The sequence below is a fragment of the Amblyomma maculatum genome, unplaced genomic scaffold (assembly GCF_055883805.1).
Source record: "Amblyomma maculatum isolate TAMU_Amacu unplaced genomic scaffold, ASM5588380v1 scaffold_15, whole genome shotgun sequence".
Classification (NCBI taxonomy): Eukaryota; Metazoa; Arthropoda; class Arachnida; order Ixodida; family Ixodidae; genus Amblyomma; species Amblyomma maculatum.
The window spans coordinates 9,189,011-9,205,377 of NW_028146740.1; the positions used below are offsets into that span (position 1 = coordinate 9,189,011).

At 49.1% G+C, this 16,367-nt stretch overlaps 2 pseudogenes; both read right to left on the bottom strand.

Annotated features, from left to right (window-relative positions):
* The window catches only part of LOC146172009 (transient receptor potential cation channel subfamily M member-like 2), a 765,506-nt pseudogene extending 763,550 nt beyond the window's left edge, over nt 1–1,956 (bottom strand).
* A 12,036-nt stretch (nt 1,957–13,992) lies between these two features.
* LOC146172014 (uncharacterized) lies at nt 13,993–14,842 on the bottom strand (annotated as a pseudogene).
* Nucleotides 14,843–16,367: the final 1,525 nt, after the last annotated feature.

Here is a 16,367-nt window from a genome sequence, read left to right on the forward strand (position 1 = left end):
ACTAACTGTTTGCCGATGCGAGAGGAAGAACGAATCCATGATAAAGTTAACGAGTATAACGGAGTGTTGATAGTCTTGAAATCATGTGGCAGTGAGCTGCGCGGTCGAAATCTTTGGCGAGCATAAGGAATATACAACACATTTGCAGGCTTTCATTCATATTGAAATGCAAGTCCGCTCTTAGTTCGAATAACTGTGCTTCTCAGCAAATAGACTTTCTAACTTTTTAAACTTTTTAGCACAAAACGTTGCTCTGCTCAAGATGACTGAAAACATGAGATGAAATTATGTGTTCAAGCATTTTGCAACAGATACATGTGAGAGATATTGGACAATAATTGTAGCTCAATTTTTTTTCCTGTTTTAAAAATTGGTATTATTCTTCCAGTCTGCGGGAAACAACCCACGCATGTACCTTTGCTAGTCCCTCTTTGAAGTTTTCCAGCTGTCGAGGTGAGCTCCATTCCTGCCAAGTTGTGAGGCTCGAGATGACGACGAGGACAATCCTCGGCAGGGTGAGCTTCCAGTCCCTGGTGAAAACCTTGAGAACTTCCTCGATGCAGATGTCGTGTGTCACGCGGATATAAGGGCGGCCCTGCATGACCATTCGAACTAAGATAATTTCCAGAGTGCGCCCAAATCACCGGGCATTCACGAACGTGCGATTTTATCTTCTTGAGAGAAAAGGAGGAATAAAAATTTCAGAATTTATTTCAGGAAACGTATCTCAGAATGCTATCTAAGTAGGAATAAAACTGGAGTTTTAAATAGCGAAACTACTAAAGCCTTCGAAACCCAAGCGTGGTGTTAATTTACTTAGCATGACCAACCCGAACTGGAGCTAATTGCCGCATTTTTCCGCATGCGCAGAACATATGGTTGCGCGCATGGTCTTTTCCATCTGAGCACCAATATATATGAGAAACAAGACAGGCGCAAACTTGCATGCCCCGCCGCGGTGGTGCAGTGGTAAGACACCCGACTATGTGCCGGAGTACTTGGGTTCGAGCCCGACCGCAGCGGCTGCGTTTCGATGGAGGCGAAGCGAAGAGACGTCCGTGTGCTGTGTGATGTCAGCGCATGTTAAAGATCACCGGGTGGTCGAAATTACTCCGCAGCCCTCCACTATGGCTCCTGTTTCTCTCTTTCTACTTTCAATTCGACCTTCCGCCCTTACCCTACGGCGCTATTCAGGCGGCACCATAAACAAGTGTGACAGATACTGCGCCTTTCTCTTCCTGTTAACCAATTATTATTCAAACTTGCATCAAATATAATTTCTCGCGTACACGACATGTATATGCTGGACTACATGTTAACACTTATGACAACGTTAGGGACGTATTAGAAAAGTCATGACGCATTGACCTTTAACGCCATAATTAAGGGTTTCTTTGTGCGAAAAATTAAGCAGGAAGAAATAGAAGACTTTTTCGCGTATTGAATCAAATTCTCGCCCTACTTGAGCATCTCATGAAATGCAAACGATAGGGAGGGAAGGCAGCTTTAAATGTGGCTAGCTCACCTCCGGTTCAAATGCGAAGTTCTTCCAGAAGTGGATAGTGCCTTTTCCGCACAGCTGCCGCGATCCCAGCTCGTCCGGAGGGCTTGAAGGCCGCTGTGGAGGGAACACAAAAGGCGCCGGGGGTCAGATGTTAGGTCTTCCAGCGCGCCTCTTGTAGCTTTTGGTGATGGGGCTTTCCCAGAATTTGATTGTTCCTTGGGGAAAACGCCTCAGGAGTTAAGTGGTATATTCATAATTGTACCAGTTTCTCACCTATATTTCTGCCATGCCAATTCTCATTTGTTCATTTCTTTTCACATTGCTTTATACTTGGTTCACGAGTGGCGTGAGGTTGCCCACAGCACAAGCTGGTTAAAACTTCCGTCGTGTTCTGGGACGAGTGCTTAGGGAGAGAAGCGGCCTCCCAATGAGGGGCTTCATACCGAGCGCATCGGGCCACCGTGGTGGTCACATAAGAATCCTGCCTCGCGCGTGTGAACTTTCGCATTCCTACACATAGGCTCTTCGAGGGAAGGTGGTGAAGGGTGGCAGTTCCTGGCCTTACGGGGCTAGGACGGTAGGTCAACACCGCTTGCGGTGGGGCCTAGCCAGCCACCGATTTTTATCTGTTGTAGGACGTCATTGCACCCGCCACTGCTTCGGTGATGGACGACGGGTCTTATTGCGGCACATCATTCTCTCCCTCTTCTTTTTCCTTTCTTCTCTATTCTCTCTTCTATCGGCACGAGGTAGCGGAGGTGGCTCAGCTACAGAGCCAGTAGCAGGCCCTTGCATTTTCTTTTCCCTCTTCCTACAGCCACAACAACACCATAGGCGCTTCTCAAAAGTGTAACGATTCATGAAAGACTGCTGAAATGAAAAGGCACCGAATACCTAACCTTTTTTTTGTGTGTGAACTCGCAAAAATTAAAGAGCACTGCAGAATCTGCATTCGAGTAATGCGAATGTACGGATGATGCTGTTTGTTGCTTCTGGTGGCTTCTAATGGGCTAAATACCTTCTTTTTGTTTGCCCATTTTAGTCTTTGGTGCTTTAAAATTGCACGCTAATCCCTTCCTATGCCCTTTTTCGGCTCTACTTCCGGTTGTGTGGCGTCACATCCTTGCCGTCACATCGACCACGGCACCCCTTTATTTCTGCTTTCGATGTAGTTTGTAAGATTCAACGATCTCATTGTTATGTGACACCGCAATGTTTTTCTTCCTTGCATTCGGGCTGTTCTACCGCTGCCCGGTGGTAGAGATCTTGGGCCAGTAGGTGCGCAGCTTTGTTACCAGAGACAGACTCGTGTGCTGGTATCCATATGATGGTTGTGTTTCTAGTAATGGGATTTGTGAGAAGAACCTTTTTGGCCTCCACTGAGATCTGTCCATTTGCAAAGTGTCAGACAGCCGTTTTGCTGTCGCTGATTAGAGTTTTGGCCTGCGTGTCAGGGCATGCGAGCGCTATTGCGACCTCTTCTGCTGTGCTAATGTCACAAGTGCATGTTGAGGCCGCAATTTTAGGTGCACCTTCTCTATTTACTACTGCCGATACGGCTGCTCCGTGTCGCTCACATGATGCGTGTACATAAGCAATTTCCTCGAGTGTTGTGTTTCATTCCTTCAGCGACGGCTTTGGCTCTGTGTTCTTTGCGTTCTTTGTTGTAGTCTGGCTACATGTGTTAAGGTAAGGGTGGTACCCGTATCTGTTCCCTTATGTTGGGTGGGTAGATGTTTTCGTCTGTGGGCCTCAGTCTACCCCCCAGATTGGTATCTCACTAACAATGAAGCACGCATCTGGAGGCGGTTACAAGCCGTTAACCACAGCTTCCCGGTCTCGGTTTTCTTAACACAGACCGGGGAGGAAGAAGATTCGAAATGTAAAAATTGCAGCCAAAAAGGCACACTAGATCATATAATATTTGAATGCGCCGAATCCCCAGGCGCCAGCATTCATTGACAGTAGAGAAGCCTGGGAGGTTTGGCTGCGGAGCGGAGATCTCGCCTGGCTGCTGAGGCCGTGAAGAGCTTTTGTAACCTTTCCTTCTTCAGTGGCCAGTGGCGGTACCTCACCTGACCTCAACCTGCGGTGTCTTCCTGACCTGCCCTCCCCCCCCCCCTCCGCCTCCCCCAGACTGCGTTCCGGGGGCGGGAGATGAAGTGTTCCTTTTCGGTGGAAATAAGTTATTCACTCATTCATTCTCTCTACTTTCATTCCCACCTTCCTCTTTCCCATACGGCGTGGTACAGGTGTTCACAGAACAATTGTGTGACCACCCTGGTGCAGTAAATGGCCGCAACCTCTCATGATTAGTCCTACAGAACCCTTGCGCTCATTTACCAAGGGCGGTCAGACACGTGATGCTGTCGGGGTGCTAAGAATCTCTGGCTCCGCTGGAAACTGACCCTGGCAACATTTAACGCTAGAACACTAGCTAGTGAAGCTGGTTTAGCAGTGTTGTTAGAGGAACTAGATAGTTTCAAATAGGATGTCATAGGGCTTAGTGAGGTTAGCCGGCCAAATAAGGCATATACTGTACTGAAGGACGGGTATATACTGTGTTATCGAGGATTAAATGAGAAGCGAGAACTAGGGTAGGTTTCCTTGTCAATAAGTATATAGCTGGTAATATAGATGAATTCTACAGCAATAATGAGAGGGTCGCAGGTCTCGTAAATAGGCCTAACAAGTGTTATAAACTGAAGGTTGTACAGGCCTATGCACCTACATGTAGTTATTATGACCAGGCAGTCGAAAACTTCTACGAAGATGTAGAATCGGCAATGCGAAAAGTAAAAACGCAGTATACTGTACTATTGGGCGACTTCAATGCCAAGGCAGGGAAAAAGCAGGCAGGAGACCAGGCAGCAGGTGACTATGGCATTGGTTCTAGGAATAGCAAGGGGGAATTACTAGTTGAGTTTGCAGAGCGCAATAACTTAATAATCATGAACACCTTCTTCAGCAAACGGAATAACCGGACGTTTACATTGAACAGCCCTAAAGGGGACACTAAATATGAAATTGACTTATTATGTGTTCTAACCCCGCCGTTGTGCAGGACGTAGAGGTAATCGGGAAAGTGCGATGCAGTGACCACAAGATGGTAATGTCTCGAATTAGACTAAATCTGAAAAGGGAACGAAACAGATTTGTAAGAAAGAAGTTTATCAACAAAAAATTTGCGGTGAGGGGGAGGGCAGAAGAGTTCAGGATCTCGCTACAGAATAGATATTCAGCTCTAGCCGAGGATGGCGACATTACCCTAGAAGCAGCGAACAATAATTTCAGAAATATCATTACTGAGTGCGGTGTAGAAGTAGGCGGTAGGATAGTTACAGAGAATACCGGTAAGCGGTCTAAGGAGGCTAATGATTTGATTAAGAAAAGCGAAAGTATGAAAGTTTCCAATCCAACAGACCAGACAGATGATAGATGTATATATTAAAAGGAAAAGGCAGAGAGGTTGGCCGTAATAATTCAAATTTGGCCTGCTACTCTGCACTGGGGAAGGGGAAGGAGAGAAGAAAGAAGGTCATGATGGGTGACGATGTGGGAGAATGCATATGAAATACTTATACAGACATAGTAGCTTGTTTTACAAGTGCGAATCAAGTCCGCTGGCGCACAAAAAACGGCAAAGAGCACGCACTGCCTGGACACCCTTCCCCTTGTCCTGCCAAGCGCCCAGCAGCAGTTCTTCCGACAGAGGCCTCTTGTCTAAAGGCTTCAAGGAAGCCGCTAGCACACTTCTTTCGCGCGAATACGCTGGGCACACCAATAATATATGGTCCACAGTCTCTGGGATGCTACAAGTTGAACATTCCGGCGAGATATCAAAGCTAATCAGTAAGCGCAAAGTGGCCGATATGAGGATGTATAACATGCAGAAAATTGAGCATGCTCTAAAGAACGGGGAAAGCCTTAAAGCAATGAAGAAGAAATTGGGTATAGGCAAAAACCAGATGCATGCGATAAGGGACAAGGCGGGCAACGTCATCACGAATATGGACAAGATAGTCAAAGTAGCCGAGGAGTTTTATACAGATCCCTACAGCAACCAAAATAGTCAGGACCGTAACGAGATTGGCGGCAGGAAAAAACAGTCAGACGTTCTACCAGTGACGAAGGACGCGGTCAAGAAAGCATTACAAACTATGAAAAGGGGGAAATCAGCTGGAGAGGATCAGATAACTACAGATTTGCTAAAGGACGGGGGGAATAGCGTGCTAGAAAAACTGACCACCCTGTATACCCAGTGCCTGGTGTCATCGACGGTACCGCAACCATGGAAGAATGGAAACATTATCCTCATTCATAAAAAAGGGGAGTCTAAGGACCTTAACAATTGCAGACCAATCAGCCTACTGTCTGTTACGTATCAGGTATTTACTAAGGTAATCGCTAATGGAATCAGGACAACATTAGACTGCAATGAAGCAAAGGATCAAGCAGGGTTTCGGAAACGGTACTCACCTATCGATCATATCCATACCATCATTCAGATGATAGAAAAATGCTCGGATAGAACCAGCCCTTATAAATAGCATTCATTGATTACGAAAAAGCATTTGACTCAGTTGAAACATCGGCGGTGATGCAGGCATATCGAAATCAGGGTGTACACGAGCCATACGTGAAAGTGCTGGAAGATATACATAGTGGTTGCACAGCAGCCATAGTTCTGCATAAAGAAAGTAATAAAATTCCCATACAGGTAGAACACTGCACGACATCGAACAATCAGCAAATTGTTATTTGGACGAACTATCCGCGTGGTTGCAGCAGAACAAACTTGAACTTAATGCGGTAAAAACAAAGTGCGTGGTATTTAAGCCAATCAATAAGCACGAAAAAAAAGATTCATCTAGAATACAGAGGGCAAAACTTACAGCAAGTGAGTGTGCAGACGTTTCTTGGGGTATGGTTTAGTGAAGACTTGTCTTGGACCCCTCATGGCAATCACCTGCTCTCTGAACTCGCTAAGTCAGTCGGATGTCTCTGAAAAATAGCCTCCCTTCTACCTCTCTGGTTAAAACAATCACTCTATTACTCCCCGTTTTATTCCAAACTTTTGTATGGTATTCCATTCTGGGGAACTATGATAGGCTGCAAATGCTGCAAAAGCGTGTACTCTGAATCTTTGTAAACCACACCGCTCCTATTAGATTGTTACCAACGCAACCACTTTTTCCTACCTTTGATGTTTTACCAGCAAAGAAAGTCTATTTATGGGTACCGACACAGCAAATCTATAAAAAGAAACTCCACACTATTTAAATGCCTGTCTTGGTGCCATATGATATTCGTAACCCGAAACGGAGAACCAAAAAAGTTAGAACAAACTATAAAAAGCAGGACTTTGAATATCAGGTAATTGACATGCTAAATCGTTATGTTTCTATTTTGGATTTCTGTTTGCGGACAAAGGCGTTCAAAGGGCAACTTCGGGCAATTTTGTTTTATGTTGACACTGTACAGTAACGTGGATAAATCTATGTTTTCTTTATGCCAATATGAACTTTTTCTATCTTTGTGTGACATGAGCAAATGTCAATGTAAATAATTAACAGCGCAGGTGTTGTCTTCTCCCTTGTCCTTCGTCTCCGCGCTGTTATTCCTTAAAAATATGCACAGATATCTGTGAACATAGCGAAGTAATGGTTTCGCATTAATAAATATCGACGCTTTGTAGCGCGCCTTGACCGAGCGTTAGTCCCATCTGCGCGGCTGTGTCTCTGAGAACGCATATTATTGCGGGGCTCAAAGTGAACTACCAGTGGCCGCTTTTAATGCGAGAGCAATGCTACGCTAGGTGATGGTGGTGGTGGTAGTGGTTATTTATTGCATATTTTCACAGAAGCCAGTAAAACTGGTTCAGCCGGTTTACTTACACCTAAGTAAAAGCAGTGGCAAGATAAGGCACGGAACCGACTGGCGGGCGAGCACCGAGAGCGAAAAAGATGAGCGCGTGCCAGTCTCCCGAGCTCGCCACATGGCGGCGCCAGTAAGATAACATTGCGGCATCGACCCTCCCAGTGGAAAAGGCATCGTCCCGATGCCGAGTGGCGAGGTCGAGGATAACCGTAGTCGGCGAGGATGCCGTGTTCACATAACGCAGTTAAAGAATACAAAACAAACAAAAAAAACACATGTAGCTTGACCTAGCGGGAGTAGAAGGGCTTCATCCTATCGACATGTACGATTTCCGATTGTGCTTGCCGTCGGGATGAGCGAACAGTTCCTTGCGGGATCACTTCGTAGGTGACGTCGCGTTGTACTTTGTACGGGCCGAAGTAGCAGCGCAGAAGCTTCTAGGAGCGACCCCGCGGGCGAACAGGTGTCCACACCTAAACCTGATCGCCAGGGTTGTAAGTTACCTCTCTGTGACGAAGGTTATAACGTCGAGCATCTTTAACTTGCTGTGTCCGGACTCTCAGTCTAGCCAGCTGGTGAGCGGCCTCGGCATGCTGCACGAATTGGTCGGCACCGGCAATCGATGAGTGGGCAACATCTGGCAGTAGCATTGCGTGCAGCATGGTGACAGCCTCGCGACCGTACACCAAGCGAAACGGTGTGAAGCGGGTCGTTTCCTGGACTGCGGTGTTATACGCAAATGTTGCATACGGTAGTATCTGGTCCCAGTTCTTATGGTCTTCTTCGACGTACATAGAAAGCATATCGGCGATGGTGTTATTGAGTCGCTCAGTAAGGCCATTTGTATGATGGTGGTATGCTGTTGTGCTGCGATGACAAGTGCCACTGAGCCGCATCACTTCCTGGGTTAGAGCTGAAGTAAATGCGGTGCCTCTGTCAGTTAAAACGATCGCAGGTGCACCGTGACGCAGGACTAGATTAAAGGTGAAAAAGTTCGCAATGTCAGTGGACGTGCCGCAGGGAAGAGCTTTCGTCTCACAATAGCGGGTTAGACAATCTGTGCCGACTATAATGTACTGGTTGCCCGATGATGACGTAGGAAATAGCCTGAGCAAGCCCATACCAACTAGGTGAAAAGGTACTCGCGGAGGAACAATAGGCTGCAGCAGGCCTGCGGGCTTGACAGGTGGTATCTTCCGACGTTGGCAATCAGTGCACGTCCTAACATAGCGCTGAACGATGGCGGCAAGCTTGGGCCAGTAGTACTTTTGTCGTACTCGTGCCAAGGTGCGAGAAAAACCTAGATGGCCGGCAGAAAGCTCGTCATACGTGGCATGCCTGCAAAACGTTGGTACGGAGCGGCGTTGGGACAACCAGCAGATACTGAACGTCTGTGGAAGCGTAGTTTTTTTTTTTTGTAGAGGTCGCTGTCACGCAAGCAGAACGACAGACCACGCGTGAAAAGGCGAGGCGGCGATTAGGCGGTTCCTTCGAGATAATCAATGAGGGGCCGCCGTTCGGTGTTGTCTCGCTGCTTTTGAGCGAGATCTGGCGTAGTCAGAGCGCCGAGAAAAACGGAGTCATCTGCTTCAATTGAAGAACACGGGATAGGGTCTCGGGATAGGCGGTCAGCGTCACTGTGTTTCTTGCCGGACTTGTACACAATAGTGACGTCGAACTCCTGTAAGCGGAGACTCCAGCGGGATAACCGGCCTGAAGGATCTTTAAGGTTCGCTAACCAACAGAGTGAGTGGTGGTCGCTGACCACTCTAAACGGCCGACCATACAAATACGGACGAAATTTTGTTACCGCCCACACAACTGCAAGGTACTCCTTTTCGGTATAGTAGAATGATTCGCTTCGGAACGAGACAGGGTGCGGCTGGCGTAAGCAATTACCCACTCAACGCCTTCTTGCAACTGAACGAGAACTGCGCCGAGGCCAACGTTACTGGCGTCGGTAAGCAATTCTGTGTCGGCCACCTCGTCGAAGTGGCCAAGTACGGGCGTTGTTTGAAGGCACTGGCGAAGCTCCTCGAAGGCCCTTTGCTGCTCGTCGGCCCAGATGAAAGGCTCGTCGTCCTTTGTTAGACGAGTCAATGGTTCCGCTATTCGGGAGAAGTCGTGCACAAATCTCCAATAATATGCGCAGAGGCCCAAAAACCGACGCACGGAACTTTTATCGATGGGAGTCGAGAAAGCAGCTACGGCAGCCGTCTTCTCTGGATCAGGGCTAATTCCCTCAGCATTCACGACGTGACCGAGAAAATTGAGCTGTTGGAATGCAAAGTGGCATTTTTCTGGCTTTAGTGATAGTCCGGCCCCGCGGATGGTATTTAGCACGGACGTCAATCGTTTGAGGGGCTCCTCGTAGGTTACAGAAAAAATGACAACGTCGTCAAGGTAGACGAGGCACATCTGCCGTTTCAGGCCGGCTAGGACAGTGTCCATCATTCTTTGAAAGGTTGCGGGAGCGGAACACAAACTGAATGGAAGCACTTTAAATTCGTACAGTCAGTCAGGAGTAATGAATGCGGTCTTCTCTCGATCACGTTCGTCGACTTCGATCTCGCAGTACCCACTGCGTAGATCGAGCGATGAAAAGTATCTGGCGTGGCGGAGACGGAAGATAGAGCCATCGATTCGAGGCAATGGGTAGACGTCCTTTTCCTAATTTTGTTAAGCCTCCTATAGTCGACGCAGAATCTGAGTGCTTCGTCCTTTTTAGCTACCAGCACAACTGGTGAGGCCCATGGGGTTGTGGACGGCTGGTTCACATCAGCGCGGAGCATTTCATCGACCTGCGCCCGAATAGCCTCTCGTTCTTTCGCCGATACTCGGTAGGGGTGTTGGCGGATAGGGCGCTCGGTGGGATCAACTATAATTCGATGTTTGGCTACTAACGTCTGTTTCACTTTGGAAGTGACGGCAAAACAGTCACGGTAAGTGTCCAGTTCATTTATTTCTCAAGGAAAATATCCCCCGAGCGACGCTGACTTGTAGGCTCAACAATATATTCACGTTCGTTTCCGCGAGGCCTTGCAAGGCGGGGGGGTTGTCGCACTGCACTGTAACAAACAAGCTGGTGCGTGGAGGTAGATTGACATGCTCGTCGCACACTCGGAAAACTGGCCTGCCTGTGTAGTCATCGTTGTGCTGTGTGTACTCGTTGGAAATTGCGCGGTGAGTCGGAAAAGTCGCCATGAAGTCACGGAGGTCGATGATTGCGTCGTTTTCTCTACGAAAATCAAGGCCGAGGATTAGGTCCTTGGAGCACTCTGCTAGCACAGCGAAGTAACACGAGAAAGTTACGTGGTGAATCTCGACGCGAGCGGCGCACACTCCGAGAGGCGTTACCACATGCCCTCCGGCTGTCCTTATCAGGGCTCCGCGCCTAGGAGTCAGCACTTTTTGCAGAATGGTAGCAAGGCCATGACTCATAACGCGAAAATCAGCGCCGGTATCTACAAGGGCAGTCGTGTTGTGGTTATCAACGACGATTGGTATCTCGGCGGAATGTAGCTCACCGTCGACAAAGTGCGGCGTGTCAGGGATCGTCGGGCTCACGGGTCGGTCGTTACGTCGAATTGCGGCGTCGAAGGTAATCTTCTGTGATCGTCGGGAGATCGTCGGACTCGTTGGTCGTGCGGTGCGTCGATTGGGGGCGTCGGAAGATTCGGCGATTGTCGAAAAGTGGTCGGACTGTTGGTCGGAGTGAAGGGTCGGATGTCGGTCTGTGTGATCGAATCGGTGAGCGGAGGATGTTGGTCTTAGTGTCCATCGACGGCGGCCCAAACCCCGAGGGTCTCCGTCTTCAGTTTTCCTGGTGCAGACTTGGGAACTTCCTGAAGGAAGAACGGCGGATGGTGGAAAACTGTCTCGGCGGTGGTGACCTGGACTGGCGTCGCTGGACGTAGGTGGGATGTGGTCGCTGAGGCATTGGTCGATGTCCCCAGGTCGTTCGCCATAGCGCGGTCGAGGGGCATCCGGGGAAAATCCGCGCAAGCCCATCCGACGGTACGGGCAGTGGTGCAGAACGTGACCGGCTTAGCCGCAGTGAAAGGACAAGGTAGATTGTTCGACGTGCGCCACGCGTGTGCTTTGCGAACGGGTGGTCGAGCTTCAGGCACACCAGTCGAAACTGGATATTGGGGTGGAGGACGAGCGGGAGGAGCAGGGTTGCAGGGTGCCGATGGTTCAGGCGTAGGGGTACGCAACACGTCGCTGTACGTCATGATTTGTGGCGCAGGCAGCTGGGGTGACTATACTGATGGCACTGCTTGGCGGAGCTCTTCGCGCACAATATCTGAGATGCCCCAGCACGTGGATATTGTTAGAGAGAGGTCAGCTTTTTCCGCTCTTCGCGCACAATGCTTCGGATAAGTTTGCGAAGGACTTCCCTGTCGTTTCCGGCCATGGGCAAGCAGACGTCTACGGCAGCGATGTTCGCAGAGCGATCAAAATGTACAAATCGCTGATTCAAGGCACGCTCAATGCGTGTTGCTTCTTTCGTAAAATCAGCCACAGTACGTGGAGGGTCACGTACAAGGCCAACGAACAGCTGCTCCTTCATTCCTTGCATAAGGTAGCGCACCTTCTTTACCTCCGACATGGACGGATCCGCCCGGTTGAAAAGGCGAGTCATTTCTTCCACAAACATGGCGACGCCTTCATTAGGGCACTGTGCTCGGGACTGCAGAGCGAGTTCGGCCATCACATTTCTTGCATTGTTGCCGAATGTTCCGAGCAGCTGCCACCGGAGATCCTGCCAGGTGGAAATGGTAGCTTCATGGTTTTCGAACCACAACTTGGCGGCATCCTCTAGTGCGAAATGAAATTCTGCAATTTCCGCTCCTCGTCCCACGCATAAACACAGCGAGCCGGTCGTAGCTGGGCAGCCAGTCCTCAACGTCTTCTAACTTGTCGCCATGGAAAGGCGTGGGCATACGTGTAGTATGGCAGATCATCTGCTGGGCTCTCACGGGAAGCTGAACGGTCTGGATTGCCGCTGTAGTCATCGTGGTTCGCGGTGGGGAGACAAGAGGACCACACTCGGGAGCTAAGCCTCTCAAGCGACGGCTCGTCTTGTGCACAGGTGTCGTGTCCACGGTGTGTAGATGGGCGTAGGGGGCAGCCAGAGGCTCTTCGTACATGGGATCTACCCAGAAGCTGCACCAAAAATGTCACAGAAGCCAGTGAAACTGATTCAGCAGGTTTACGTACACGTAAGTAAAAGCACCGGCAAGATAAGGCACGGAACCAACTGGCGGGCGAGCACCGAGAGCGAAAAAGACGAGCGCGTGCCAGTCTCCCGAGCTCACCACGTGGCGGCGCTAGTAAGATAACATTGCGGCAATATACAAATGGAAAGAAAAAATGTTTGCCAGCCCGGTATCTGCTATCTGATATCTGAAGCACCTGAACTGGGGCGGCGGAAATAAAGGGATAGCGAAGAAAGGGCAGAGGATATCAAAGAGCTGAGCGATAGGGAATAAGAAAGGGGTAGGTAAAAATAAAAAATATATACACTATGGTACTGTATACAGTAGTTTGCTGAGGCCCGTTCGCAAATGTCTTAGGTCACTGAGCACTCGGCACATCGGGCGGGCCTCCGCAGTAGCTCTGCGTCCAAACTGTTCACTACGCACGCACTTGCACGCTGTCGCACTGACGGCTGTCATGGGCGAGCGGCCGTTATTGTGCGAAACAGCACACGCGGAGCATTCAGTCACAGCGCGCACTATCTGGCGAGGTGAAATAGGCGGGTCATCAAGCCCGCCTGTTCGATATACTCACACAGGCTCACGTGTATTCGCTCGGTAGAACCGTTCTTCAGAGTGGCCTATGCTCGATTCGCCAGCTCCCTCGCGCCGCCCACCACTCAGCGCTAGCGCCATGGCAACGCCGCTGCCGTAACAATGCGATGACGATCATTTGCTCTTGCATCCTCTCCGCGGTGGATCCGCAGAGGCGGCTGTGTATATATATCTATAGTATATATATAGGAACGCTGCTCTTCTGTTGTAGGCCGTCATTGCAGCCGCTACCGTTTCGGTGGTGGATGACGGCTGTAGCGAAGCGCATCTTTCCCTCTTTCTTTCCTCTTCATTTTCTCCTTTCCGGACGAGGCAGCGGAGGTGGCTTAGCTACAGAGCGAGTAGCAGGCCCGCGCATTTTTTTTTCTTTGAGTCGTAACAACAACGCTGCTCAAACGCGTTCGCTCGCTCTTCCGCTCGCTCCACAGGAAAACGATCAGGCTGCCTTGGAAAGAAGGAATGAAATAATTATTTAGCCTTATATTATTTTGAAAGTGATCTCAACTGGAATCCCTGGGCTCAACGAAAAGGAGCATCAACAAACACAAGGACTCCTTATTCGTCTAAGATGGGGAATTTCGGTGTCGCTGGGAGCTATGTCCACAACAACCCAAGTCAACCACACATTGAGCCAGAAGCTTGGACTTGGTATTCTGTAGAGGTACACCGGAAATAGCATAGGCCATCAACAAAGTAGAAACCAAGACACACTTCACTGATCACAACAGCGTATTAACTGCAATGAAAAACGTTATCTCGACAAAGGAAACTTTCCCGGCGTGAGTGGGGCCCTCAGTCCAGAGTTTCAGTGGCCTTTGCCGTTTTGCACGATCTGTGGATCAGTGTGAACTGGTCATTAGGCGTCGAGCAGGACAGCGCAGCCTCCCACTGCTCTGGTGTTGGTGTTGTGTTTATTGACGCTACCAGTGTTTTTTGATACACCCATGTGACATGGTAGAGTGTAGGGGGTTCCCCGCATAGTGGGCATTTATTCTCATATGTTGTGGGATGTATTTTACTGAGTAGGCTCAGGCTGGGGGGGGGGGGGGGGTATCTATTAGTCTGTAGCTGTCTCCGGGCAACCTACTACTCTCTATTAAGGTCTTCGTGTGGAGGTGGGTAGATCCTCATTAAAACTCTATGATGTTCAAGAATGGCTCCATAGCGTCTAGGGACTGCGTCCAGTTCCCAGTCGTTGTGCGCCTCCCGGCTGGCATATGCTAGGGCATTGGCGTCGGCACGTTGGTTACCTTTGACAGTCTCATGGCCTGGTGTGCACGTTATGAAGCATCTCGAAAAGGTTGTTTTTATTGTCTTGAGTATGCGGATGGCCACAGTAGATATGCGTCCGCTGCTATACCTTCTGCATGCTTCTTGTGAGTCCGTAATTGTTTGTGTAGTAGCCTCCTCGCCCTGGTGGCTGATAGCGAGAACGATTGCCGCTTCTTGAGCCGCGAGAATGTTGCTCTTGATCGAGGCGCAGTTGATTTTCTCAAGCTGGTGATCAAGCACGCTGGCTACCGACTCCGTATTGTTCTTTGTTATGGTCGTGTCGACGTACAATATGATTTTATTCTGCGAAGCTTCTTTCGTGTGCCTCCGATCTTGCCTCTCTTCTGGCCTTGTGTATTTTCGGATGCATGTTTTTCGGAATCGGGTTGACCTTAATGATCTCTCTTATGCTCCCCGTGCTATTTATTTCTGTGCAAGCATTTCCCATATGCCCAGTATATTCAGCGTGTTCCTTCCCGTTTGCGTCAGCATGAGCCTTATTTCCTGCGCGAAAAGGTGGATCCGATGGGCTCTTGCACTGTGTTGTTTATGCCAAGTTTAGAGAATTTTTCCGTCGAGGTGTTGACCGGTAGTCCAAGAGCGCATTCGTCGGCTTTCCTCAGGATTGCCTCCAATTGTTCATTTTCCTGTTCGAGCGCAATTTGGTAAGGGACACCTATACAATGCGACATACAACGAGGACCTGTACCAGCCTACATCTGTCCTCTTCGGACATGCCTCGCCATCTGTCGGAGGTTCTTACGATCATTGGCGTGATCTGCGCTGTGGTATTTGCTAGCTGCCTGATTGTTTGAGCTATACGGCAATTTCTTTGTATCGGCATGCCTAGGATTTTGCTTTGCGACGCTTCCGGGATCTTCTTCCCCCCTATGTAGACGTCTATGGAGTTTTTCAGACCTTACCTTCTGTGGACTCTGAGCACCTCAGAGTTCTCCGGGGAACATTCAATCCGCAATGTCGGGTGTATGCGTTGATAGTGTCTGCTGCTCCCTGCAGACAGTTTTGGTTTTCTCCTAAGGATCCCCTAGTCGCCCATATCGTGATGTCATCAGCATAGATAGCATGACTGGCTCCTTCAATTTCTTCGAGTTTCTTTGCTAAGCCGATCATAACAATGTTAAAAAGCATAGGGGATATCACTGAGGCTTGTGGTGACCCATTTTTGGGGGTGTAGAAGGTTTATGTCCTGATGCCGCCTATTCCGATGGCGGCTGTTCTGCTACTAAAGAAGGCTTTCACGTAGCTGTTTATTCTCTGCCCGCCACCTAAGTTACAGAGCCCGTCTAGCACTGCCCTGTGGCTAACATTGTAGAATTCCGCTTTAAGGTCGAGTGCGAGGAAGATGTTTTCTCTGTATTTTGGGACAGTGTTAAGCACCTCCTCCTTGATCTGCAGGAAGACGTCCTGTGCTGTGAGGTGTTTTCGGAGTCCGAACATAGTGTGCGGCATGAGGTCTTTGTCCTCCAGGTGGGTCTGCAACTTCTGAAGCGTAATTCTTTTGTATACATTTCCCAAACATGACGTTAACGAAGTAGGTCGTAGATTTTCCAGGCTGGGCGTTTTTTCGGATTTAGGAATCATTACTATTTCCGCATGAGATCAGTCTTTCCGGATGGTCCCCTGCTGCTAATGTGTATTGATGAATTCAATAAATTTGTTCATTGAATTCTTGTCCAGGCTTCCTGGACACCACCCCAGGCCATCCTTGCCTAGGGTGGTGTCCTTTGGGACAGACATCACAGCGTGTCTGACTTATTCTATGGTAATGGGTTCGTCGACAGCGGGATTTGCTTCGCCCGTGTATGGCGACCTGTAGTCGGCGTCCATTTCATCGCTGATGTTCTCTAGCAGTTCCCGGTCTGTACCTTAATATT